Source organism: Symphalangus syndactylus, chromosome 14, assembly GCF_028878055.3.
Source record: "Symphalangus syndactylus isolate Jambi chromosome 14, NHGRI_mSymSyn1-v2.1_pri, whole genome shotgun sequence".
In the NCBI taxonomy this organism is placed as follows: Eukaryota; Metazoa; Chordata; class Mammalia; order Primates; family Hylobatidae; genus Symphalangus; species Symphalangus syndactylus.
In genome coordinates this window covers 103,551,867-103,577,525 of record NC_072436.2, presented here as the reverse complement: position 1 = coordinate 103,577,525, position 25,659 = coordinate 103,551,867, and the positions used below count along the sequence as shown (strand labels likewise).

General features: G+C 37.9%; 1 long non-coding RNA gene across 1 annotated transcript in view; it reads left to right on the top strand.

Moving 5' to 3' along the window:
* The window catches only part of LOC134732514 (uncharacterized), a 109,690-nt gene that overhangs the window by 36,380 nt on the left and 47,651 nt on the right, over positions 1–25,659 (top strand). The window contains exon 2 of the long non-coding RNA XR_010115774.1: positions 16–76. This is a non-coding gene — a long non-coding RNA (uncharacterized lncRNA). The remainder of the gene's footprint in view (positions 1–15; positions 77–25,659) is intronic.

The window sequence follows — 25,659 nt, the reverse complement described above, 5'->3', positions numbered from 1 at the left end:
TCCTCCTCTCCTCAGCCTACTCAATGTAAAGACGATGAGGATGAAGGCCTTCGTGATGATCCACTTCCACTTAATAGTAAATCTATTTTTTCTTCCTTATAATTTTCTTAATAACATTTTCTTTTCTCTAGCTTACTTTATGGTGAGAATATAGTATATGACACATATGACATAAAAAATATGTGTTAATAGAGTGTATATGTTATCAGTAAGGCTTCCAGTCAACAGTAAGCTATCAGTAGTTAAGTTTTTAGAGAGTCAAAAGTTATATGCAAATTTTCAACTGCGTGGAGGGTTGGGCACCTCTAACCCCCAAGATGTTCAAGGGTCAACTGTATTGGCAAAAAACACTTGTACAGGAATTTTCATGAATGTTTCATTCATAATAACCAAAGCCTAGAAATAATCCAGGTGTCCATTATTAAGAGAATGGAAAAACAAGTTGTGGTATTTTCTTAAAATGGAATACTTCTCAGCAATGATAGGTATGAACTATAATGATAGGCTGATTCTCAAAAGCATTATTTTGAGTGGCAGAAGCCAAGACCAAAAGGGTATATATTGTATAATTCTATTTATATGAGGTTCTAGAATAGGTGAAATTTATGGTGAAAAAGTCAGAATAGTGCTTGCCTCTTGAAGATGTGGAGTGGCAGAGGGGATTGACTGGGGTGGGTCATGAAATAACTCCCTGGTAATGTTCTGTTTCTTGACTTGAACTTGGGTTACACAGATGTATACATTTGTTAAAACTTAACAAGTATAATTTAGAATTTGTACATCTCATTGTATGTAAATTTTCCATCAAAAGAAAAAATTGTAAAGAAATATTGAACTCTAATGATTTGCATACAAAATATTTAAGGGCAACTGTACTGTTGTACTTTCCTTTGAGATATACCAAAAAGTAAGACAGATTGATGAATAAAGTATATATATGAATAGATGTAAAGGAATGACCAGGCACAGTGGCTTATGCCTGTAATCCTAGCACTTTGGGAGGCCAAGGTGAGTGGATCACTTGAGGCCAAAAGTTCGAGACCAGCCTGAGCAACATGGTGAAAACCTGGCTCTACTAAAAATACAAAAATTAGCTGGGCAAGGTGGTGCATGCTTATAGTTCCAGCTACTCAGGAGGCTGAGGTATGAGAATCACTGGAACCCAGGAGGTTGCAATGAGCCGAGGTTGCACCACTGCACTGCACCCTGGGCGACAGAGTAAGACTCTGTCAAAAAAAAAAAAAAAAAAAAAGGTGTAAAGACATGTAGCAAAACAAGCATAGTAAAAAATAAACGATATTGTCTGGGTGGTGGGTATATGAATGTGCACTGTAAAATGCTTTCAACCTTGTTCTTTGAAAATTGTCCCAATAAAATGTTGGGGTAAAAACATTTTGGGGACTATTCAGGGAAGTTCAATAAGGACTAGATATTATGTGATATTTGAGAATTATTTTTATCAGTTTTCTTTGGTGTTTTAGTAGTATTATGGTTATATGTGAGAGCTTATTCTTAGGAGAAAGGAGTTAAAATATTTAGTAGTGTGTCATGATGTCTGCAACTCACTTGAAAATGGCTCAATGAAAATTTAGATAATAGGGCAAATAAGGCAAAATGTTACAATTGTTGAATCTAGACTATGGTTACCAGGGTGTTTACGGTCCTTTTCTTTTATTATAAAGTATTGAAAAAGTAAGCAGTAGAAGTAATTAGATATTATGTCAAAGGGCAGAGACTATAAAGTCTGGAAATGCTGTACCTGAGATATTTACAATTTCCAGAATTCCTTTAAAAGGATCAACTTTGGGTTGGTAGCTGCAGGGGACTACTGCTAGACGTGGTTCAGAAGGCTAAGTCATAAGCACCCTCTTCTTGCCTTCTGTCTTATTTTACTTCTCAAGACAGTTCCTGTTTCAGAGTTTAAATGTGAACTTCTTTTCTTTTTCTTTTTTCTTTTTTATTTTATTTTATTTTTTTTTGAGACAGAGTCTCTCTCTGTTGCCCACGCTGGAGTGTAGTGGCACCATCTCAGTTCACTGCAACCTCTGTCTCCCAGGTTCAAGGGATCTTGTGCCTCAGCCTCCCGGGTAGCTGGGACTACAGGTGCATGCCCCCATGCTTGGCTAATTTTTGTATTTGTTAGTGGAGAGAGGGTTTCACCATGTTGGCCAGGCTGGTCTCGATCTCCTGGCCTCAAGTGATCTGTCTGCCCTGGCCTTTCCAAATGCTGGGATTACAGGCATGAGCCACCGTGTCTGGCCCCTGAATGTGAACTTCTGAGTTCATGATCTTGACTTTTTGTCCAATTCTGAACTACATTGTTGATGAATCTGATGCTATATCTTTTTCACCACAGATTGAGATGTAGGTTTTTAGTGTCATCCTAGTCGTTGAACCTTACTGCCTCCACATTGCTTCACTAGAGATTCACTAGATGCTTAACAACAAATTTACTGCCAAAAATAAATAAAGGTGGAACAGCGGATATAACATAACAAGCCATCTCTTATTGTTCAGGCCTTAGCTTCTGTTGTGTGCAGTGACATAGAAACAGTTCACATGACTCTCTGGGCCCAGGGATGATGTTGAAGGGGACAGATGGACTCACAAAGACCAAGCAATATGGTCACAGTGCTGTGAATGTATTTGGAGAGCAGTATTTGGTCTCATTTGATGTTTGTGTCTGTGTCTGGGTACACTTATGGCTATGTGGGTTTGCTCCAGGAACTGGAAGGCCTTCCTTGTAAGAATTATGCTTTGCTTCATTTCATTGAAAATTCCCTGGCTAACATAAATTTCGATTATGGAATCTAACTCCTAGAGGATTTTTGTGGGTAAAAATGGATAAATTTCTTGATAAAAATGTAAAGATAGTGAATCTCAGAGTATTTCAAGCTGCCTTCTCTTCACCACTCTGTTTGGTTCCTGATGAAAAGTTGAGTGCCCTCACAGTGGACACTCCAGATAAGTTGGCCCCAAACCTGGCTGTCCCCAAGATTTCCTGGAGAGCTAGTTTAAAATGTAGATTCCTAGGTCTACCCAAAATCCACAGAATCATGATCTCTGGCGAATGGGCCCTTGGAATCTCTATTTTTTAAAAAGCTGTACGAGTTACTCAGATGGTAAGCAAGTTTGTAGAACTTTAGACAAGTTGTTCTCAAATTTTACTGTGTATGTGTGTATTAGTCCATTCTCACATTGCTATAAAGAACTACCTGGGACTGGGTAATTTATAAAGACAAGAGATTTAGTTGACTCACAGTTCTGCAGACTGTACAGGAAGCATGGCTGGTGAGGCCTCAGGAAACTTACAATCATAGTGGAAGGTGAAGGGGAAGCAGGGACGTCTTACACAGCCAGAGAAGGAGGAAGAGAGAGATGGGGGAGGTGCTACACATTTTTAAACAACCAGATCTCATGAGAACTCACTCACTATCACAAGAATAGCAAGGGGGAAGTCTACCCCCATGATCCAATGCCTCCCACCAGGCCCCTTCTCCAACATTGAGGATTACAATTTGGCTTGAGATTTGGGAGGGGACACAAATCCAAAGCATATGTGTATGAATCACTGGAGTGTCTTGTTAAAATGCAGATTCTGATTCAGTAGCTCTGAGGTAGGTTCAAAATCCTGCATCTTAAACAAGCTCCCTGGTACTGCTGCTGGTCTGCAGACCATGTGATGAGTGGTGAAGAACTTGATCAGGCCCTGAAATATTTTCCCTAAAATGGGAGTCACGTCTTCCTTTGTAGAGAGCCTATTTGGCCAGTGTTCAGCATGTGACAAACTATTCTCACCTCCTTGCTTGATATCTCTTTGCTTCAAAATATTTTACTTGAACAGCTGATGACTCAGATCTGTGATTATTCACTTTGGTTTGCCCAGCAGGTCCTAGTTTATACCTATTGTTCTGGCATATTAATAATAATAATAGTTATTATTATTTCTTGAGACAGGGTGTCTATTTCCCAGGCTCAAGCAATCCTCACACCTCAGCCTCACAAACAGCTGGGACTACAGGCACGTGCCACCATGTTGGGCTAATCTTTAAAATTTTTTGTAGAGACCAGTTCTCACTATATTGCCGAGGTTGGTCTTAAACTCCTGGGCTCAAGTGATCCTTGCATCTTGGCCTCCAAAAATGCTGGGATTACAGGTGTGAGCCACTGTGCCCAACTCTGGCATAATTATTAAAGGGCTCTCTGCAACTTGTACTCTTAGCAGTATCTCCAGCTGGAAGATAAATTGTAAAGTCATCCTTTCTAAATTCACAGATGTTGAGAAGTGATATGACACAATGTACAGAACATAGGTTATATACTTAAAATCCTGTATAGCTTCATATCCTGGTTCCATTAGCCCACACTACATGTATAACCTTGAGCAAGTCAAGCCTCAATAATCTCATGTGTAACACAGAAGTGGCTTATCATGAGAATTTATAGAAATGATATAGAAAGTTTCTATTAATAGCACAATGGCTGGCATGTAGTGGGCACCTATTTATGTAGATCCCTGTCTCTTTATGGGTCAATGAAGTGAACATCCACTCTGCTTTGAAATAGTAAAAATAGAATGCTGTTATCAACTTAGGATCAGAAGCAGTTGTAATATTAAAAGGATGGATTTGCTACACTTGTATTTCATTGAAACCCTCATTAGCCTAATATGGAATCTATCTCTGAACCCAATAGTCCTATGAGATTTCTATCTTATCATGTGCACTTCAGCTATGTTAATAGACCTAAATCTTGAATTAGAGAAATAAAGATATTAGTATTTATTGAGTTCCAACTGTGTACTAGATGGAGTTAGTTCCAAATTGGACCAGGTCACTATCATAGTTGAAGGACAAGATATAAACAAGTTCAATCCACTTATAAACAGAAATAGTTAACAGACTTCCTGGGGGAACATCTATATCCAGTATTTTAGATCTAATCACCTCATAAAAGAATTTTGATATGACTATGAACAAGAGGATATGGATGGGAAAAGATAAAACTTGGTTATAGTTTTATTGCAATAAAGTACCCATGAAAACACACCCAACAATTAAGCAAATTTGAACAAGATATAATCAATGATTGGCCCCTTGAATATGCCCCACCTAGCTATGCAGACTTGCTTGGGTAATTTCCTTAAACTTGCAGTAATTTTTTAAAAGAATTAGAATATTTGGGATACCATTTGAGTGTTACAGCAGTGTTTTAATTTATTAGGAACCTACTGGGCGTGTGTTCTTATTGAATATCCAAAATAACATAATGGAATAAGTCGTACTATTATCTCCATTTTACAGATGAGGAAACTGAGACGCAAAAAAATTAGTTTCATGCGAGGTCACTTTGAAAGTGAGAGAGAGAACTGAGATACAAACTTGGATATGTTTAACTCTGAGATCTTATTCTTAATCATCACCTATCATTTCTCTGTGTTAATGAATACTTTCCACATTTTCAAAACAGTATTTTATTACACCATAATCTCATGTAGTCAAACTTGGGAACTTGGCCCAGGAGCATGGGCTATGTCAGATACATAGTCCATGTATTTAGGTCAAGTAGAAAAATTATATTAATTTATTTAACAGTTTTATTGAGGTATAATTGAAATACAATGTTTTGAAGTATAATTTTATTGGTTTTGACAAACGTATACACCCATGAAACCATCACCATAATCAAGTTAACAATTATTTCTCTCTCCTAAAATTTTTTTCCAACTCCTTTATAAATCTACCCCTCCCTCTGCAAAGATTCACAGGCAACTACTGATCTGCTTTCTGTCACTATAGGTTCATTTACATTTTTAAGAATTTCAGGGGGTGGAGCCAAGATGGCCAAATAGGAACAGCTCCAGTCTACAGCTCCCAGTGTGAGCAACGCAGAAGATGGGTGATTTCTGCATTTCCAACTGAGGTACCGGGTTCATCTCACTGGGGAGTGCCGGACAGTGGGTGCAGGACAGTGGGTGCAGTGCACCATGCATGAGCCGAAGCAGGGTGAGGCATCACCTCAACCGGGAGGCACAAGGGGTCAGAGAATTCCCTTTCCTAGTCAAAGAAAGGGGTGACAGACGGCACCTGGAAAATCGGGTCACTCCCACCCTAATACTGGGCTTTTCCAACGGGCTTAACAAATGGCACACCAGGAGATTACATCCCGCACCTGGCTCGGAGGGTCCCTACGCCCACGGAGCCTTGCTCATTGCTAGCACAGCAGTCTGAGATCAAACTGCAAGGTGGCAGCGAGGCTGGGGGAGGGGTACCCACCATTGCCTAGGCTTGAGTAGGTAAACAAAGCAGCTGGGAAGCTCGAACTGGGTGGAGCCCACCACAGCTCAAGGAGGCCTCTCTGCCTCTGTAGACTCCACCTCTGGGGGTAGGGCACAGACAAACAAAAGGCAGCAGTAACCTCTGCAGACTTAAATGTCCCTGTCTGACAGCTTTGAAGAGAGTAGTGTTCTCACAGCGGACAGCTTGAAATCTGAGAACGGGCAGACTGCCTCCTCAGGTGGGTCCCTGACCCCCAAGTGGCCTAACTGGGAGGCACCCTCCAGTAGGGGTGGACTGACACTTCACACGGCTGGGTACTCCTCTGAGACAAAACTTCCAGAGGAACGATCGGGCAGCAGCATTTGCGGTTCACCAATATCCACTGTTCTGCAGCCACTGTTGCTGATACCCAGGCAAACAGGGTCTGGAGTGGACCTCCAGGAAACTACAACAGACCTGCAGCTGAGGGTCCTGACTGTTAGAAGGAAAACTAACAAACAGAAAGGACATCCACACCAAAAACCCATCTGTACATCACCATCGTCAAAGACCAAAGGTAGATAAAACCACAAAGATGGGGAAAAAACAGAGCAGAAAAACCAGAAACTCTAAAAATCAGAGCGCCTCTCCTCCTCCAAAGGAACACAGCTCCTCACCAGCAATGGAACAAAGCTGGACGGAGAATGACTTTGATGAGTTGAGAGAAGAAGGCTTCAGAAGATCAAACTACTCCAAGCTAAAGGAGGAAGTTCAAACCAATGGCAAACAAGTTAAAAACCTTGAAAAAAAATTAGATGAATGGCTAAGTAGAAAACCAATGCAGAGAAGTCCTTAAAGGACCTGATGGAGCTGAAAACCATGGCACGAGAACTACGTGACGAATGCACAAGCCTCAGTAGCTGATGTGATCAACTGGAAGAAAGGGTATCAGTGATGGAAGACGAAATGAATGAAATGAAGTGAGAAGTTTAGAGAAAAAAGAATAAAAAGAAATGAACAAAGCCTCCAAGAAGTATGGGACTATGTGAAAAGACCAAATCTACGTCTGATTGGTGTACCTGAAAGTGATGGGGAGAATGGAACCGAGTTGGAAAACACTCTGCAGGATATTATCCAGGAGAACGTCCCCAATCTAGCAAGGCAGGCCAACATTCAGATTCAGGAAACACAGAGAACGCCACAAAGATACTCCTCGAGAAGAGCAACTCCAAGACACATAATTGTCAGATTCACCAAAGTTGAAATGAAGGAAAAAATGTTAAGGGCAGCCAGAGAGAAAGGTCGTGTTACTCACAAAGGGAAGCCCATCAGACTAACAGCTGATCTCTCAGCAGAAACTCTACAAGCCAGAAGAGAGTGGGGGCCAATATTCAACATTCTTAAAGAAAAGAATTTTCAACCCAGAATTTCATATCCAGCCAAACTAAGCTTCACAAGTGAAGGAGAGATAAAATCCTTTACAGACAAGCAAATGCTGAGAGATTTTGTTACCACCAGGCCTGCCCTAAAAGAGCTCCTGAAGGAAGCACTAAACATGGAAAGGAACAACCGGTACCAGCCACTGCAAAAACATGCCAAATTGTGAAGACCATTGAGGCTAGGAAGAAACTGCATCAACTAACGAGCAAAATAACCAGCTAACATCATAATGACAGGATCATATTCACACATAACAATACTAACTTTAAATGTAAATGGGCTAAATACTCCAATTAAAAGGCACAGACTGGCAAATTGGATAAGGAGTCAAGACCCATCAGTGTGCTGTATTCAGGAAACGTATCTCACGTGCAGAGACACACATAGGCTCAAAATAAAGGGATGGAGGAAGATCTACCAAGCAAATGGAAAACAAAAAAAGGCAGGGGTTGCAATCCTAGTCTCTGATAAAACAGACTTGAAACCAACAAAGATCAAAAGAGACAAAGAAGGCCATTACATAATGGTAAAGGGATCAATTCAACAAGAAGAGCTAACTATCCTAAATATATATGCACCCAACACAGGAGCATCCAGATTCATAAAGCAAGTCCTTAGTGACCTACAAAGAGACCTAGACTCCCACACAATAATAATGGGAGAGTTTAACACCCCAATGTCAACATTAGACAGATCAGTGAGACAGAAAGTTAACAAGGATATCCAGGAATTGAACTCAGCTCTGCACCAAGCAGACCTAATAGACATCTACAGAACTCTCCACCCCAAATCAACAGAATATGCATTCTTTTCAGCACCACACCACACCTATTCCAAAACTGACCACATAGTTGGAAGTAAAGCACTCCTCAGCAAATGTAAAAGATCAGAAATTATAACAAACTGTCTCTCAGACCACAGTGCAATCAAACTAGAACTGAGGATTAAGAAACTCACTGAAAACCGCTCAACTACATGGAAACTGAACAACCTGCTCCTGAATGACTACTGGGTACATAATGAAATGAAGGCAGAAATAAAGTTGTTCTTTGAAACCAATGAGAACAAAGACACAACATACCAGAATCTCTGGGACACATTCAAAGCAGTGTGTAGAGGGAAATTTATAGCACTAAATGCCCACAAGAGAAAGCAGGAAAGATCCAAAATTGACACCCTAACATCACAATTAAAAGAACTAGAAAAGCAAGAGCAAACACATTCAAAAGCTAGCAGAAGGCAAGAAATAACTAAGATCAGAGCAGAACTGAAGGAAATAGAGACACAAAAAACCCTTCAAAAAATCAATGAATCCAGGAGCTGCTTTTTTGAAAAGATCAATAAAATTGATAGACTGCTAGCAAGACTAATAAAGAAGAAAAGAGAGAAGAATCAAATAGATACAATAACAAATGACAAAGGGGATATCACCACGGATCCCACAGAAATACAAACTACCATCAGAGAATACTACAAACACCTCTATGCAAATAAACTAGAAAATCTAGAAGAAATGGATAAATTCCTTGACACATACACCCTCCGAAGACTAAAGCAGGAAGAAGTTGAATCTCTGAATAGACCAATAACAGGCTCTGAAATTGAGGCAATAATTAATAGCTTACCAACCAAAAAAAGTCCAGGACCTGATGGATTCACAGCCGAATTCTACCAGAGGTACAAGGAAGAGCTGCTACCATTCCTTCTGAAACTATTCCAATCGATAGAAAAAGAGGGAATCCTCCCTAACTCATTTTATGAAGCCAGCCTCATTCTGATACCAAAGCCTGGCAGAGACACACAAAAAAAGAGAATTTTAGACCAATATCCTTGATGAACATTGATGCAAAAATCCTCAATAAAATACTGTCAAACCGAATCCAGCAGCACATAAAGAAGCTTATCCACCATGATCAAGTGGGCTTCATCCCTGGGATGCAAGGCTGGTTCAACATACGCAAATCAATAAATGTAATCCAACATATAAACAGAACCAAAGACAAAAATCACATGATTATCTCAATAGATGCAGAAAGGGCCTTTGACAAAATTCAACAACGCTTCATGCTAAAAACTCTCAATAAATTAGGTATTGATGGGACGTATCTCAAAATAATAAGAGCTATCTATGACAAACCCACAGCCTATATCATACTGAATGGGCAAAAACTGGAAGCATTCCCTTTGAAAACTGGCAAAAGACAGGGATGCCCTCTCTTGCACCACTCCTATTCAACATAGTGTTGGAAGTTCTGGCCAGGGCAATCAGGCAGAAGAAGGAAATAAAGGGAATTCAGTTAGGAAAAGAGGAAGTCAAATTGTCCCTGTTTGCAGATGACATGATTGTATATCTAGAAAACCCTGTCTCAGCCCAAAATCTCCTTAAGCTGATAAACAACTTCAGCAAAGTCTCAGAATACAAAATCAATGTGCAAAAATCACAAGCATTCTTATACACCAATAACAGACAAACAGAGAGCCAAACCATGAGTGAACTACCATTCACAATTGCTTCAAAGAGAATAAAACACCTAGGAATCCAACTTACAAGGCATGTGAAGGACCTCTTCAAGGAGAACTACAAACCACTGCTCAATGAAATCAAAGAGGATACAAACAAATGGAAGAACATTCCATGCTCATGGGTAGGAAGAATCAATATTGTGAAAATAGCCATACTGCCCGAGGTAATTTATAGATTCAACACCATCCCCATCAAGCTACCAATGACTTTCTTCACAGAATTGGGAAAAACTACTTTAAAGTTCATATGGAATCAAAAAAGAGCCCGCATTGCCAAGTCAATCCTAAGCCAAAAGAACAAAGCTGGAGGCATCATGCTACCTGACTTCAAACTATACTACAAGGCTACAGTAACCAAAACAGCATGGTACTGGTACCAAAACAGAGATATAGACCAATGGAACAGAACAGAGCCCTCAGAAATAATACCACACATCTACAACTATCTGATCTTTGACAAACCTGACAAAAACAAGAAATGGGGAAAGGATTCCCTATTTAATAAATGGTGCTGGAAAAACTGGCTAGCCATATGTAGAAAGCTGAAACTGGATCCCTTCCTTACACCTTATACAAAAATTAATTCAAGATGGATTAAAGACTAAAATGTTTGACCTAAAACCATCAAAACCCTACAAAAATACCTAGGCAATATCATTCAGGACATAGGCATGGGCAAGGACTTCATGTCTAAAACACCAAAAGCAATGGCAATAAAAGCCAGAATTGACAAATGGGATCTAACTAAACTAAAGAGCTTCTGCACTACCATCAGAGTGAACAGGCAACCTACAGAATGGGAGAAAATTTTTGCAATCTACCCATCTGACAAAGGGCTAATATCCAGAATCTACAATGAACTCACAGAAATCTACAAGAAAAAAAAAACAGCCCCATCAAAATGTGGGTGAAGGATATGAACAGACACTTCTCAAAAGAAGACATTTATGCAGCCAAAAGACACATGAAAAAATGCTCATCATCACTGGCCATCAGAGAAATGCAAATCAAATCCACAATGAGATCCCATCTCACACCAATTAGAATGGCCATCATTCAAAAGTCAGGAAACAACAGGTGCTGGAGAGGATGTGGAGAAATAGGAACACTTTTACACTGTTGGTGGGACTGTAAACTAGTTCAACCACTGTGGAAGTCAGTGTGGCAATTACTCAGGGATCTAGAACTAGAAATATCATTTGACTCAGCCATCTCATTACTGGGTATACACCCAAAGGATTATAAATCATGCTGCTATAGAGACACATGCACACGTATGTTTATTGCGGCACTATTCACAATAGCAAAGACTTGGAACCAACCCAAATGTCCAACAATGATAAACTGGATTAAGAAAATGTGGCACATATACACCATGGAATACTGTGCAGCCATAAAAAATGATGAGTTCATGTCCTTTGTAGGGACATGGATGAAGCTGGAAACCATCATTGTCAGCAAACTATCACAAGGACAAAAAACCAAACACTGCATGTTCTCACTCATAAGTGGGAATTGAACAATGAGAACACATGGATACAGGAAGGGGAACACCACACACCAGGGCCTGTTGTGGGGTGGGGGGAAGGGGGGAGGGATAGCATTAGGAGATATACCTAATGTTAAATGACGAGTTAATGGGTGCAGCACACCAACATGGCACATGTATACATATGTAAAAAATCTGCATGTTGTGCACATGTACCCTAAAACTTAAAGTATAATAATAATAAAAAAAGTTTTTCATTGTCATTAAAAGTTGTCTGTAAGTTACATAATGAACATTAAAACATTTGATCAACTGTTAAAGAATTTCATATAAATAGAATCATACAGTATATGCTCCTTGGGACCATGCTTCTTTCAATCAGCATAATAATTCTGAGATTCCTCTGAAATCTTAATTTGCTGAGCATATTGGTAATGTGTTCCTTTTTATTGCTGAGTAGTTTTGCAGTATATGGATGTACCACAAATTATGTTAGTGGACATTGAAGCTGTTTTCAGTTTTTGGCGATTACAAATAAAATTGCTATGAACATTTGTGTGTAAGTCTTAGTGTGGATATATGCTTTCATTTCTCTTGGGTAAAAAACTAGGAATATATATCCTATGATATATTTTATATAAATTTTGTATATTTTGTATTTTAAAGAACTTGCCAGTTTTCCAAAATGGTTGTGCTTTACATTCTCAGCAGCAATTGTCCACATCCTCACCAATGCTTGGTAGTGCTAGTTTAAAATATATATATATAAGATATATATACTATATAGAATGTATAGAATCTATATATATTCTATATATATAGTATATATATATGGAATATATAGTATATATAGTGTATATATAGTATATATACACTAGAATATTCTATATGGAATATTCTAGAATATATATTCCATATTCTATGACATATTCTATATTCTATATGTATTACAATATATTCTAGAATATATATTCTTGGATATATATTCTAGAACATATATTCTAGGATATATATATTCTAGAATATATATATCCTAGAATATATATTCTCACATATCTAGAATATATTAGAATATATTGTAATATATTCTAGAATATTTTATATATATTCTAGAATATTATATATTATTCTAGAATATAAGAATAATATTCTAGAATATATTAGATTATATTCTAAATATAAGAATATATTTATCTTATATCTAGAATATATATATTCTTATATAATATAATATATAAGAATATATTTTCTAGAATATTAGAATATATAATATACATTCAAGAATAATCTGATGTATTCTAGAATATTCTAATATATAGATTATTAGAATAGATATAGGATATGTATTCTAGAATACTGGAATATTTTAATATTAGAATATATATTCTAGAATAGTCTAACATAGAATATTAAAATATATTTATAGGATATATTCTAGAATATTAGAATATTCTAATATTAGAATGTTAAAGTATATTTATAAGATATTCTAGAATATATATCATATATATGGAATAATAGGTCGATAGTATTGTCTCATTGTAGTTTTAATTTGCACTTCTGATGACTAACAATATGAGCTCTTTTCATATGCTTCTGAGCCAAATATAGGTCCTTTTAGGTATAGTATTTAAATGTTTTACTTATTTTAAAAGTTAGATTGTTTTCTTACTGTTGAGTGATGCAATTTTCAAATATATTCTATGTGCAAGAACTTGCCTGATATATATTTACTAAATATTATCCCAGGTCTGTGGCTTGCTGTTTTGTTTTCTTAGTGGTGTCTTTCAAATAGTAAAACACTTAAAATTTAGTCGAAGATCAGTTATTTTTTTTCTTTTATGGTTCATGCTTTTTGTGTTGTAGCCAAGAAATGTTTGCCTACCCCAAGATGTAATTCTCCTGTGCTTTTTGTAAAAAATTTTAGAGTTTTATGTTTCAGATTCAGGACTATGATCATTTTGAGTTAATTTTTGTGGATGGCGTGAGGGAAAGGTCCATATTAATTTTTTTTTTCTGAACAGTGTGTCCAACATCATTTGTTGAAAATACTTTCCTTTCCCCATCAAATTGCGTTAGTATTTAAAAAAAAAAAAATCAACCATACGTATGTGGTTTATTTTCCATTCTATAAATGTATATGTCTGTCTTTTCACCAGTATCATAATGTCTTTTATTTTATATTATTTTATTTATTATTTATTTGTTTTTAGAGACAGGGTCTCACTCTGTCACCCAGGCTGGAGTGCAGTGGTGCAATCATAGCTCGTTGTAACCTTGAACTCCTGGGCTCAAGTTATCCTCCTGCTTTAGTCTCCTGAGTAGCTAGGAATAGCTACTTAAGGTGGCATGTACCACCTTGCTTGGCTAATTTAAAGCAAAACTTTTTCTGTAGAGACAGGGTCTTGCTATGTTGCCCAGGATGGTGTCAAACTCTTGGCCTCAAGTGATCTTCCTGCCTTGGCCTCCTAAAGCGCTGGGATTACAGGCATAAGCCACTGCACCCAGCCTATATTGTTTTTATTACTGGAGTTTTACAAAATATTTTTTGAAATCAGGTAAGTGTCCCAACCTTGTTCTTCTTTTCACAGAGTGCTTTGGTCTTTCATGTTTTCACACACGCACACACACACACACACACACACACGTGTGTGTGTGTTTTCATATACATACATATATATGTATTAGAATCAGCATTTCAATTTCTAAAAAATTGATAATGCATTGAAAGTATAGATCACTTTGGGGAAAATCATCATCTTAATGATATTGAATGTGATAGTTATTTTTATGTGTCAGCTTGATTGGTTTAAGGGATGCCCAGATAGCTGGTAAACAACATCATTTCTGGATGTATCTGTGATAGTGTTTCTGGAAGAGATTAGTGTTTGAAACAGCAGACTGAGTATGGAAGATCCACCCCACCAACACTGGTAGGCATCATGCAATCCATTGAGGGAGCGAATAGAACCAAAAGGTGGAGGAAGGTGAATTCTCTCTCTCCTTGAGCTAGGATACCCATTTTCTTTGGCCCTTGGATATTGAAGCTTGGGTTCTTGGGCTTTTGGATTCTGGGACTTATACCAGGGCCATCACCCTTCCTCTGGTTCTCAGACCTTCAGGTTCAGACTGAATTACACCAATGATTTTCCTGGGTTTTCAGCTTGTAGACAGCATATCATGGGAATTCTCAGCCTCCATACTTAAGTGAGCCAATTCCCATGGTAAATTTCCTCTTATATATGTCCTCTGGAGAACGCTGACTAATACACTGAGTCTTTAAATCTATGAATATGGTCTATCTTCCCTTTTATTTAGGTTTTCTTTACTTTCTCTCAGCAGTATTCCGTAGTTTTTGGTGTAGACATATTTGACTTGCTTAAAACAATTTTTTTATTGCTATTGTAAATGGAATTTTTTTAAAGTTCAGTTTTGAATTGTTGCTGCTTATATACTGGAATACAGTGGCTTAAAAATATCATCCGTGTATCTTACTAAACTTATTTATTAGTTCTAGTAATTATTTTGTGGATTCCCTGAGATTTCCTACATAAATAATTCTATTGCCTGTAAATATTATTTTACTTTCTTATTGATCTTTATTCTTTTTATTTCTTTCCCATCTTTTTCATTTTACTTCCCTCTCCCTCTTTTAAAAATTATTACAGGGGTTTAGACTCCCAGTATAACATTGAATAGAAGCAGTGAAAGTAGGTCCCCTTGAATTTTTACCAATCTTAGGGTGCTAATGTCAAGTATGATGTTAGCTGTAGGTTTTGCATGGATGACTATTGTCAGTTTGAGAAAATTTCCTAATATTTTTAGTTTGCTGAGAGTTCTTAAAAAATCACAAATGAGTGCTGAATTTTGTCAAATGCCTTTTACCCATCTATTGAAATGATAATGTGAATATTCTCCTTTAATCTGTTAATGAGTGAATTATGTTTGATTGGTGTTCAAATGCTAAAACCAACATTAGTTCCTTGGAATAAATTCTACATAGTTAAGAGGTATTATCCGTATATTGTTGAACTCAATGTGCTAATATTTTGTTAAAGATTCTTGAATCTACCTTTCCCATTACTTTCATTCTATATTTTTGTTTTTGAGAGGTTTTAGTTTATTCAGTGGGAGGGATGCTCTGGAGCAGGCCTTTGGTGCTACATAGTGGAAGCAAAATGTGTACTTTTTAAAAAAAGTAAAATATTTAAAAATGATTCTGTAGGTAAATGTGGGTTGCTTATTGGCCAATGTTACCAGGTGATTCCCTTAAATATTGAAGGGAAATAAACTCTTTACAAAATGTAATATAAAATTTTTGATTTGTATGTCTAGTAGGATTCCAGTAGGACCATCCACTTCCCTTTATAGGTGTTTGAATAAAAGACTTGTGCAATCAGATTGTAATATGCTTTAGGAAGGCAGACCTTTTTGTTGCTAGTTCATTATTTTATGACTAATGAATGTTGAGATACATAAATTCTTCAACTTCCCAATTTGGGCTGTATTCTTATAAGGTATCAATTCCAGATTAGCACAGAAACTTGGTCTGCAATGAAAATTTGCTAAGCAAGTTGAAGTTCATTCAGTGCTAGCATGCTTGAGGAATTATGAAACATCAGACTGTGTTGCTACTGGAGATGGGGGGTGGGGTTGTCTGAAGATTTTACTTAAGGTTAAAACGAATTTTTTGGACTTGCAGATAATTATTTGAATCAGAGATAAATATATCAGCTAGAGAACCTGTGTGCCTCCTTGTACACTGTTGAAAGAGAAGTCTGAAGCAATGTGAGCTTTTCAGCTAAGGTGCCAAAAATTAGTCAAGGAAATCAGGAGGCATGGGGGAAAATGCATGGACTTTTGAATTAGATGAATGTGGATGGTATTACTGGGCTTTATCCCTTACAGACCATGTTTTCGTTTTGGACACTTCAACTTTTGAGCGTCAGTGTTCTTGATATCTACTTACAAAGATCTTTGTAAAAATTAGATAAAAATATATGGAAAGCCCTTTGCATATAGTAGCAATGAAATAGATGCTAATTCCTTCATTTTTTTAAAGGTCAGTATTCAAAATATTGAAACAGTATATTTACTGTTTTTTGAAAATTACTTTTAAAAAGCCAGACTTTTTTTTGACAGATCATTTTTCTTCTATGTATGTTGTTATTTAAGCAGCATTCTTAGTATCTCTCTCTCTCTAGACTGGAAGCTCCAGGAAGACAACAAACTTGTTTATCCGGCTTACAGTTGTATTCCCAGATATTAGCAGAGAAATTGGTACACCATAAGCAATAATGTTTATTCCCTGAGTGATGAAATGTTGTTTGCAAGTCATTCCTATACAACTGTCGGTCTCTGGAAAGCTTCTTAATTGCTTATTTTTCCCCAAGACAGTCCAAGATACCAGAGTGCATTTCAATAAGCAAAGGCTACAAAAATGAAAAAACACACAGATGGCCAGAGGTGGTCCAACTCATTCTTCTTTACTCCAAAAAAATAACTCCCCAAATAGAATATGTTCAAAATTTAGGGATAGGGATATTTTGCCTTGTGGGGTGGCTAATTGTTAAGCCAAAAAAAAAAATGTCTTGGTTATGAATGTTTTGGCTATCAGCTTTTTTTTTATTTGCTTGACAAAGAATTCCTTTCTTTACTATAAATTTCTTGAGGTTAGTGTCTGTTTAACTTTGTAAAAATACCTGATGTACAATACAATTAAAGCTAAAGCCCCTTCTGAAAAGTTGAGAGCTATTGAGATTCTGACTATTTAAAACATTCAAAAGAGGCTTTAAGTGATCACATGTAAATTAGATCTCTACAGGGGTGACACGAGAATAAAAAACTGCTTATGTACAGTGATTGAAACCCAGCAGTCTCCTTTGAGAGGCACAGAGAGATGATGATGGTGGTTAGTGTAGCTAGCTGGTTTCTTGACTAGCATGTTAAGCCAATTAATAAAGGTACACCTGGCATCTGAGTATTTTCCTTCCCTTTTTTTTCTTTCGAGAACAAGTATGTTTAAGAAAGCTAGAAAGAAAGAAAAGGGAAAGAAAAAGCAAGGCGGCTCATTTTAGTTTATTTTTTTCATGATTTGTTCTTGAAGTTTTCTTTTTAGAAAATAAGTGCAAGAACGTTTTTGGAACCATCTGAAAAATGTGTGTTTCTATTTCCAGTAGTACTTGAACCAGGTCTGAGATAATTTTAAGTTTAACTGACAGCTCTTAGGCAGAAATGCAAAACCTTCAAATCCTCGGTCCTCTCTGCAACTGGAGTTTTCTTTAAGATTGTCAAATAAATATGTTTGGGGAAGATGGTAATTAAGTGTGAACAGATGGTCGTTTTTAGCTGAGATATTAAGTCTTGGTGTTTGATAGAATGATTTGCCCTGTTGGAATCAGTGGGTGTGATGTAGTTTACTGGTTGGCAAGACATCAAGTTTGTCAAAGTTAATTGGGAACCATGATAGAGATTCAAATTCCTTATATGGTTTTTAGGACTGGGGAAGTGTTAGAGGAAGATTACGACACTGCTACTCCATGCCAAAACGTTACACTGCGGCTCTGCAGACTGAAGATTGCCTCACAAGCAGAAATATACTCTTTCCAACAAACACTGGTGGAATGAAAAGGACACTGGATTCCTGCTTCCAGTTACTGCTTGCCCTTCCCTGACTCTGTGACCTGAGGCAAGTCCCCAAATCCCTCTGGGGCCCAGTATCCTCATTTTTCAAATGGAGGAGGGTTAGAATTAAGATGCAATCATGCATCCAGTTGTTTTCCAAAGCATTGTCCAGCTAGGGAAGTGGTAGCACGTGGTGACTCAGAGCTTCCCCGATCCTTTTAGATCAAAGAACACTTCTATGCCTTTGTGCGACTGGTGTGCTGTGGCTATGGGTACTTTTACATCCTCTAGTTAGTGAGTGCAAAGTACTCCTGGAAGCTCCCAAGCACTCAGGGTTTCAGTCTGCATCCTTCTCCTTTATATGCACTTTATATTTCAGGTTTCATAGTTTGAGGATTTGAAAGGTAAGAAAAGTGTGAGCTACAGATTTTGGAAGAATCCGGGAGCTGAGCTCATAGCTAAGAACATGTCAGGGGTGTTAAGCAGCTCTGAGGTATGTAACAAAGGCCATTTAGGTCACAGGAGGCTGCCACCAGAACACTACCTGCCCCTCCAGCCCATGCCAGCCAGGTGGGGGACAGGTGGAAAGATGGAGATGTGGACAGCATCAGAGATTTTTCAGCTTTCATATGCCATATACTCATGCTATATTTATACACACACACACACACACACACACACACACACACACACAATTTAAATAAAGATTTTCTCTGAAAATCATGTGGTTAGAGTGTGCCTTAAAGTTTTTGGTTAGCCCAAGGGATGGGTGCTGTTGTGAGGGAAATTTCACAGCAAAGAAAGTATTTAATGAAACTCATTACCTGGGGAGCCCGTAGAAAGAAGGGGATATGACCTCAACGATCTAAAATACAAAACTTTACTCTTCAGAAACAATTATCTAATTTCACTGAAGAAGAAGCAGGCCATGTCTTCACAAGCCCAGGGTTTGCCAAGTGGATAAATTACCTGGGAAAATGGTGTTTCTGATCATTTTTGTCCCCAGTGTCTGAGGCTCAGTATTGTGAGGTATACATTCCCTGCAAGCATTGTCAGGAGCTAGGTCTGTTGTTTAATAAATGAACACTCATGGACTTGGAAGCAGATGGCAGCTCCCCTGAGAGGAAGCGAGAGACTTGGGAGAGGAACAGCAGCACAGCCTCACTCACAATCCCTTACTTTGGCAGAGGAAAGTGAGGGCTCTTCAGGGTATGTTTCTACCTTCTCGTGGCTGAAATCCGATGAGGCATGGACCTCCTCACCCAGAGTCCTCGGATGCTTCTGTCTGAGCCGGAGCAGTGGGCCAGATGGACTATTGGTCTGCCTCAGGTGGTGTTTCTTATGGTTTCAATTAGACCTGAATCTATCAAGTGCATGGCAAATGCCCAGAATGGGGCAAGGACAAGCCGCCTTTCCAGGAGGCATTTTCTGTCCTCATAATCAATGTCAAAACACTTCTTGCTTTGTATACAATCCATCTGGCTAGTAACTGAGCCCAAAACTTAGAAGTTCCTCTCAGTTTACTTTAGAGCAAGATTTCTCCATTCTACACCCTGTTAGCCTGTCCATGGGGCTGCATGGTAGCTTAGGTTATGGGAGGGATTGCAAAGATTTTCCACTGGGAAATCTGAGATAATTGGAAAAATGAATGGAAAAAAAATCAGGCTTCCAGAATTTCGTTTCTACCAAACAATCATCTATATAAATTTTCCCTGTGACTATGTGTCCAATGTATCAAAAGCATCCAGGTATGGTATGGAAACAGAATTGACAATCTTACCAGTTAAAAATAGATATAGATAAAATGTATGTTTTATCTGTATATCTCATGACGTGCTCTTTTATTGAGATTGTCTTAAATAATTACATATTGTAATGATTAAAAAACAAAACCAAAAGCTGGGTGTGGCGGAAAGCACCTATAGTCCCAGCTATTTGGGAGACTGAAGCAGGAGGATTGTTTGAGTTCAGGAGCTTGAGACCAGCCTGAGCAATATAGCAAGACCTCCATCTAAAGATAAATAAAATGAAATAAAAGAAAATAAAAATAAATTTAAAAATTAAAAAAACAATTAAAACTTTAGTTTGAAACATACACAGATCCACTGTCATCTTTACTCATGGTTGCTGATGTTCTAATTCTCACATATATTCCATGACTGCATCCTTTGTGTCTTTCCATCTCATATCAATTGTCCCTCCTCAGAGGTCTTTCTGACTAGTTTAACAAAACCCCCAGCTAAAAAATCTTCACCTCTAGTCCAGAGAACAACTGGACAATTATGGCAGAAGACCACAGTGTGTGTCTTTTATTCCTTTGTTCTTAAAATAACAGAATGCTCCAATTTGTAGCCAGATACCCAACTGCTCAAATAGATACTACACTTCCCAGATGGCCTTGTAATTGTTGTGGTCACGTGACTAAGTTTGGGCCAATGGGAAGTGAGAGGAATGAAAACACAACACTTACAGTCATCTTCTTATTGATGCACCGTGTGTCCTGGTCATCCTTTCTTGCTTGGCTGGAATGTAGACATGGTGCATGTGAATTGCTCCAGATGAGTGCACTGGATGAGTATACCACTCTGGGATATGAACAGGGAGATGGATAGCACCTTGGTCCTTGGGGACCCCTGTAGATGCAGCACCTTCCACCCCTGGACAGGTCACCTTTAGGAGAAAAAAATACACTTTTATCTTCTTTAAGCACCATATTTTCAATCTCTCTGTTACTGAAATTCAGGCATACCCTAAACAATACATTCTCTATCACATCTATTTCATTTTCTTCATAATAGTTACCCCTATCTTTATTTCTCTCATTGATCTGTTTATTTGTTTATTGTCTATCATCTTTCGCTGAAATAGTTTCCACTAGGACAGAAATTTTGTGTTAATTTCTGCATCCCCAGCAGCTTGAACAGTGCCTGACACATAATAGGTGCTCAATAAATAGTTATAAATTAATGAATGACTTAGTAATTGGGTAAGGCATATCTGTTATGGGTTAGGAGAGAGCCCATGAGACTTATTCGAGTAGATTCTCAGCAGGTTTATTAACCATGGGAGGTTTATTAACCTCTGGGAGGCCACAGAGGAGCAGGATGCCATGGTAACTCTTATTTACTCATCACGCCTGTTCTGGGAGCTTTTGATATTCTAATGGTTGACCTGGTCATTATTTTATTTTTATCTGATTTGTTCTAAGAACTACCTCCAATGTTTATGTGGTGAGATACCAGAGCAGTGGTATCCAGCTGGTCATTCATTCCACACATATTTATCAAGGACCTGTTATCTGCCAGGTGAACTGGTTGGGGGAGGTGTACCATTTTATTCTAATGTCAGGATCAGTGTCAACACGTTAAATATACGAAAGGAGGGTTCATATTAGTTCACACTTGACAAATCACAGAGTCATACGAATGAGGAACTTAGCCAAGAATTATATTTACAACTAAATCTGTAACGAGGGGAGTCCACAGAGGAGCAGGATGCCATGGTAACTCTTATTTACCCATCAAGCCTGTTCTGGGAGCTTTTTATATTCTAGGGAGAGATGCATTCTCTCTCACAATGAATCAGGGATACGATCTGACTCCTATAAGGGCCATATTCAAAAAGTGGTGAGATATTTTATATCTGGACTTTACTGACTAGTGAAAGTAAAATCTTTTAAACTGAGTTTCACCATAATTGGTAACGGGAATACTTAAGCAGGCAAGAATTTATTCAACTCTGTTTTTTTTTTTTTTTCGAGATAGGGTCTCCAGGCTCGAATGTAGTGGCATGATCATTGCACTGCTCACTGCAGCCTCGACACCTCCAAACTCAGGTGATCCTTCCACCTCAGCCTCCTGACTAGCTGGGATTACAGGCACGTGCCACCAAGCCCAGCTAATTTTTGTATTTTTTGTAGAGACGTGGTTTCACCATGTTGCCCAGGCTGGTCTTGAACTGCTGGGCTCAAGCAATCCGCCTGTCTTGGCCTCCCATGATTACAGGCATGAGTCACCAACTTTGAATAAAAAATACTGCTGGGAGAAAATTAGGAAAGGCAGACTGAGGTTTCTGGTTGAGGAAAATTCCACTTGATTTTAGGGGAAATGATTCATTTTAGAGTAGTTTCTAGATTATGGAAGTCCTCAAATCTTGCTGTGCATAAGAATGTGCTTAACTCTAGAAAGTAATAATTGCATCATAGGAGTTTATTTTTTTAAACTTAAAAGCCTAGAATTTTCCTAGGAAGAAAATAAGAGACATTTCAGGATAATTTGGTGTGGGTATATATACTCTCAACAGAAAACCAGTGTTTGTGAATATCATGCCTCAAAACCGTCACTTTAAAAACCTGTCCAGATGTCACGTCACTATCAACTTGGAAATGGGCAGTTCTGAGTTTTCAAGTTTGAAATGTAAAATATAAACTTTGGTCAATATCCAGGCTTGTTTTCTACTATTCTAGTAATGAGAGAAGTAATGGCAAGGCCTGTACTTTCAGGAAAGGATACAACTACAGGTTAACAACTAGAAAGTCTTGATATCTTTAGCCCAAAGTTTACTTTTGAATGAAAGTCTTTACACTGACTGGTTGTGTTTGGTTTATTTGGTTAGCTTTATATGGTGTGCGTAGGTTAGGTTGAGGGGTTGTTAACCACCTCCTTAATGGTCTGCTTTTACTCCATGTGTCTCCTGTCACAGGTAATGGAAAACAAGTAGAATAGGTGACCTCTTAATTTTGAATTTTTTCATTAGAAGTGTTTGCAGAGTTATTACCTCAGTTTATAACCTTCCTGGTCATTATTTTATTTTTATCTGGTTTGTTCTAAGACCTGCCTCCAATGTTTATATATTCATACTTAAACACACTGAGAGTGAGACACCATAAAAGTTGGTCAAATTTTTGCAGAGTCCTTATTTTATGTGTTTTATGCACCTCTACTTTAGGTAATTATAGGGATTGCATTTACAGAGTCTGGTATAATACCATGAAAACAGGCTTATTTCAAACACTAGCTATGTCAGTTGGAAAGCCAGCATCATTTGCCTTGAAAAAGCTTTTTGACAACATATAGGCATTCTTTCAAAACCAGACCGAAGCATTTTGTTTCAGAGACTTATGTTGTGTTTTGTGTTTCTGAAATCTAGCATCTCTGTGTATTTGAAGATAATGGGACATCTTTTATTGGATTTTGGAAAATTGTTCCGCATGGGATTCCAACCTCACTACCAAATGAGTAAAAGCTTCGTTAAGGACTCTGCCCTATATTATCCTCCTTTAGAAGAGATCAGATGGTGATGAGAAGGACAGAAAGGACTATTTTAAAATTGGACCGAAGGAGAAAAAAACAAGTTTCATTCCCCATTCTAGTTATTAGAACCAAGTTAAACACCCACAATCTTAAAATCCTTGAAGGTTTTAATTAAATATTTTACACATTTAAAGTCATGTCATGGTACTTTAAGTGTCAATGGCTTTGTATAGACGGGTAAAATTTCCATTTCTGAGTGATGAAATGTGATATCACCCCTTCATCTTTAACTTGAAGTTAAAACTATCAGATTTTTTTTTTATAATTTAAGGAAGGTAATGTTAGGGGACTAGAAAATTTCTAAATTGTCTTTTAACTTGAAGTTAAAACTATCAGATTTTTTTTTTTATAATTTAAGGAAGGTAATGTTAGGGGACTAGAAAATTTCTAAATTGTCTTCTACAGAGCCAAGGATTTAAATGTAACTAGTTTGTTGTGATTTTACAGTTAAAATTGTATTTGTGTGTATATGTCACTTAACTAATCTGTAAAGTGTAATAAATACATTGCAATTAAAAAAAAGAGAATGTGTTTAAAATGCAGATGTTTGCACCCACCCCTGGAGATTCAGATTTAGTGAGTTCAGGGCTGGGGCTAGAAAACTGCATTTTAAATAAGGTTCCCAAGTGATCTCTGAGCAAGTCATTCTTGGATTACACCTCGAGAAACACTGTCTTAGAAAAACCACCCCATTAGCTGGAAGCCTCTGATGAGACTGCAGAGACCCATGGCAGGGTTTTAGAAGCTCCCTGGCACAAGCTTTCAGAGGACAAGCAGCTGCTGTAGTTTTCCATCCCTCATTAATAGAATCTGGAGCCTACAGTAGCTGGCATGCGATTTAGAACTATTTTAAACAAAAGAAAACAAATGATGTGCAGCTGGAAACTGCTACCTTGCAAGATAAATTCTGCTGCAATTTGTTTTCAATTTCTTGCAGATGTGGCACAGCAATGTGATTGCACTTTCTAAAGTCCATAGTGCTAGAGTGGCAACCTACAAGAATCTGACAAGGCCAACCTGCTCTGGGGAATATGTGACCATATAATTTTTTTCTTAAAGTTATGACCATGTAAATATTCAACATGACCAAAGCTGAGTGTTTCAGCATTTTATTTCAGTAGAGCCTTCATATTTCTCTGACTGTAGGACAAAATCATCCCTGAATAGACTATGTGTTTTTATTTCTCTTCACAGGCAATATTATAGCCACCATGTTGTATTAAAATTACATCACAGCAGCTTTACCTTTCTGACACTCGTTTGCTATATAGTGACACACGCATGTGCAGAAATCTGCAGAGAATGGCTGTGGCTGATTTGTAAAGCCTTTGGAGCCTCCAATCTTTGCCTTTGCTTTACCTGTGGAGCTGCTGAATACACCCCCGTGGACATCTTTATGGAGTGTATCCTCAAAATTCATAGACTACATCGTAATTCCTTGGGTGGTGGTATGGATTGAATATTTGTGTCCCTCCAAAATTCATGTTGAAACCTAATCCCCATTGCAGTGGTAATAAAAGGTGGGTCTTAGGAGGTGATTAGGTCATGAGGGCTCTGCCCTCATGGATGGGATTAATACCCTTATAAAAGAGGATTGAGGAGGCCTGCTTGCCCCTTCTGCCATGTGAGGACACATATAAGTTGCCATCTGTGAGAAATGGGCTTCACTAGACATTACATTTGCTGATAACTTGATCTTGGACTTGCCAGCCTTCAGAACTATGAGCAATACATTTCTATTATTTTTCAATTGCCTAAAGTATTTTGTTACAGCAACCTGAACGAACTGAGGCAGGCTGTGTTTATTTATAGTGCAGCTTTCTGGGCTTCAAAATGCAGATATTTTGTTTCAGGCCTAGAGTAGGGTTAAAAAATGAGCATGTTGGCTGGGCATGGTGGCTCATGCCGGTAATCCCAGCACTTTGGGAGGCCGAGGTGGGTGGATCACCTGAGGTCAGGAGTTCGAGACCAGCCTGAACAATATGGTGAAACAGTGTCTCTACTTTAAAAAATA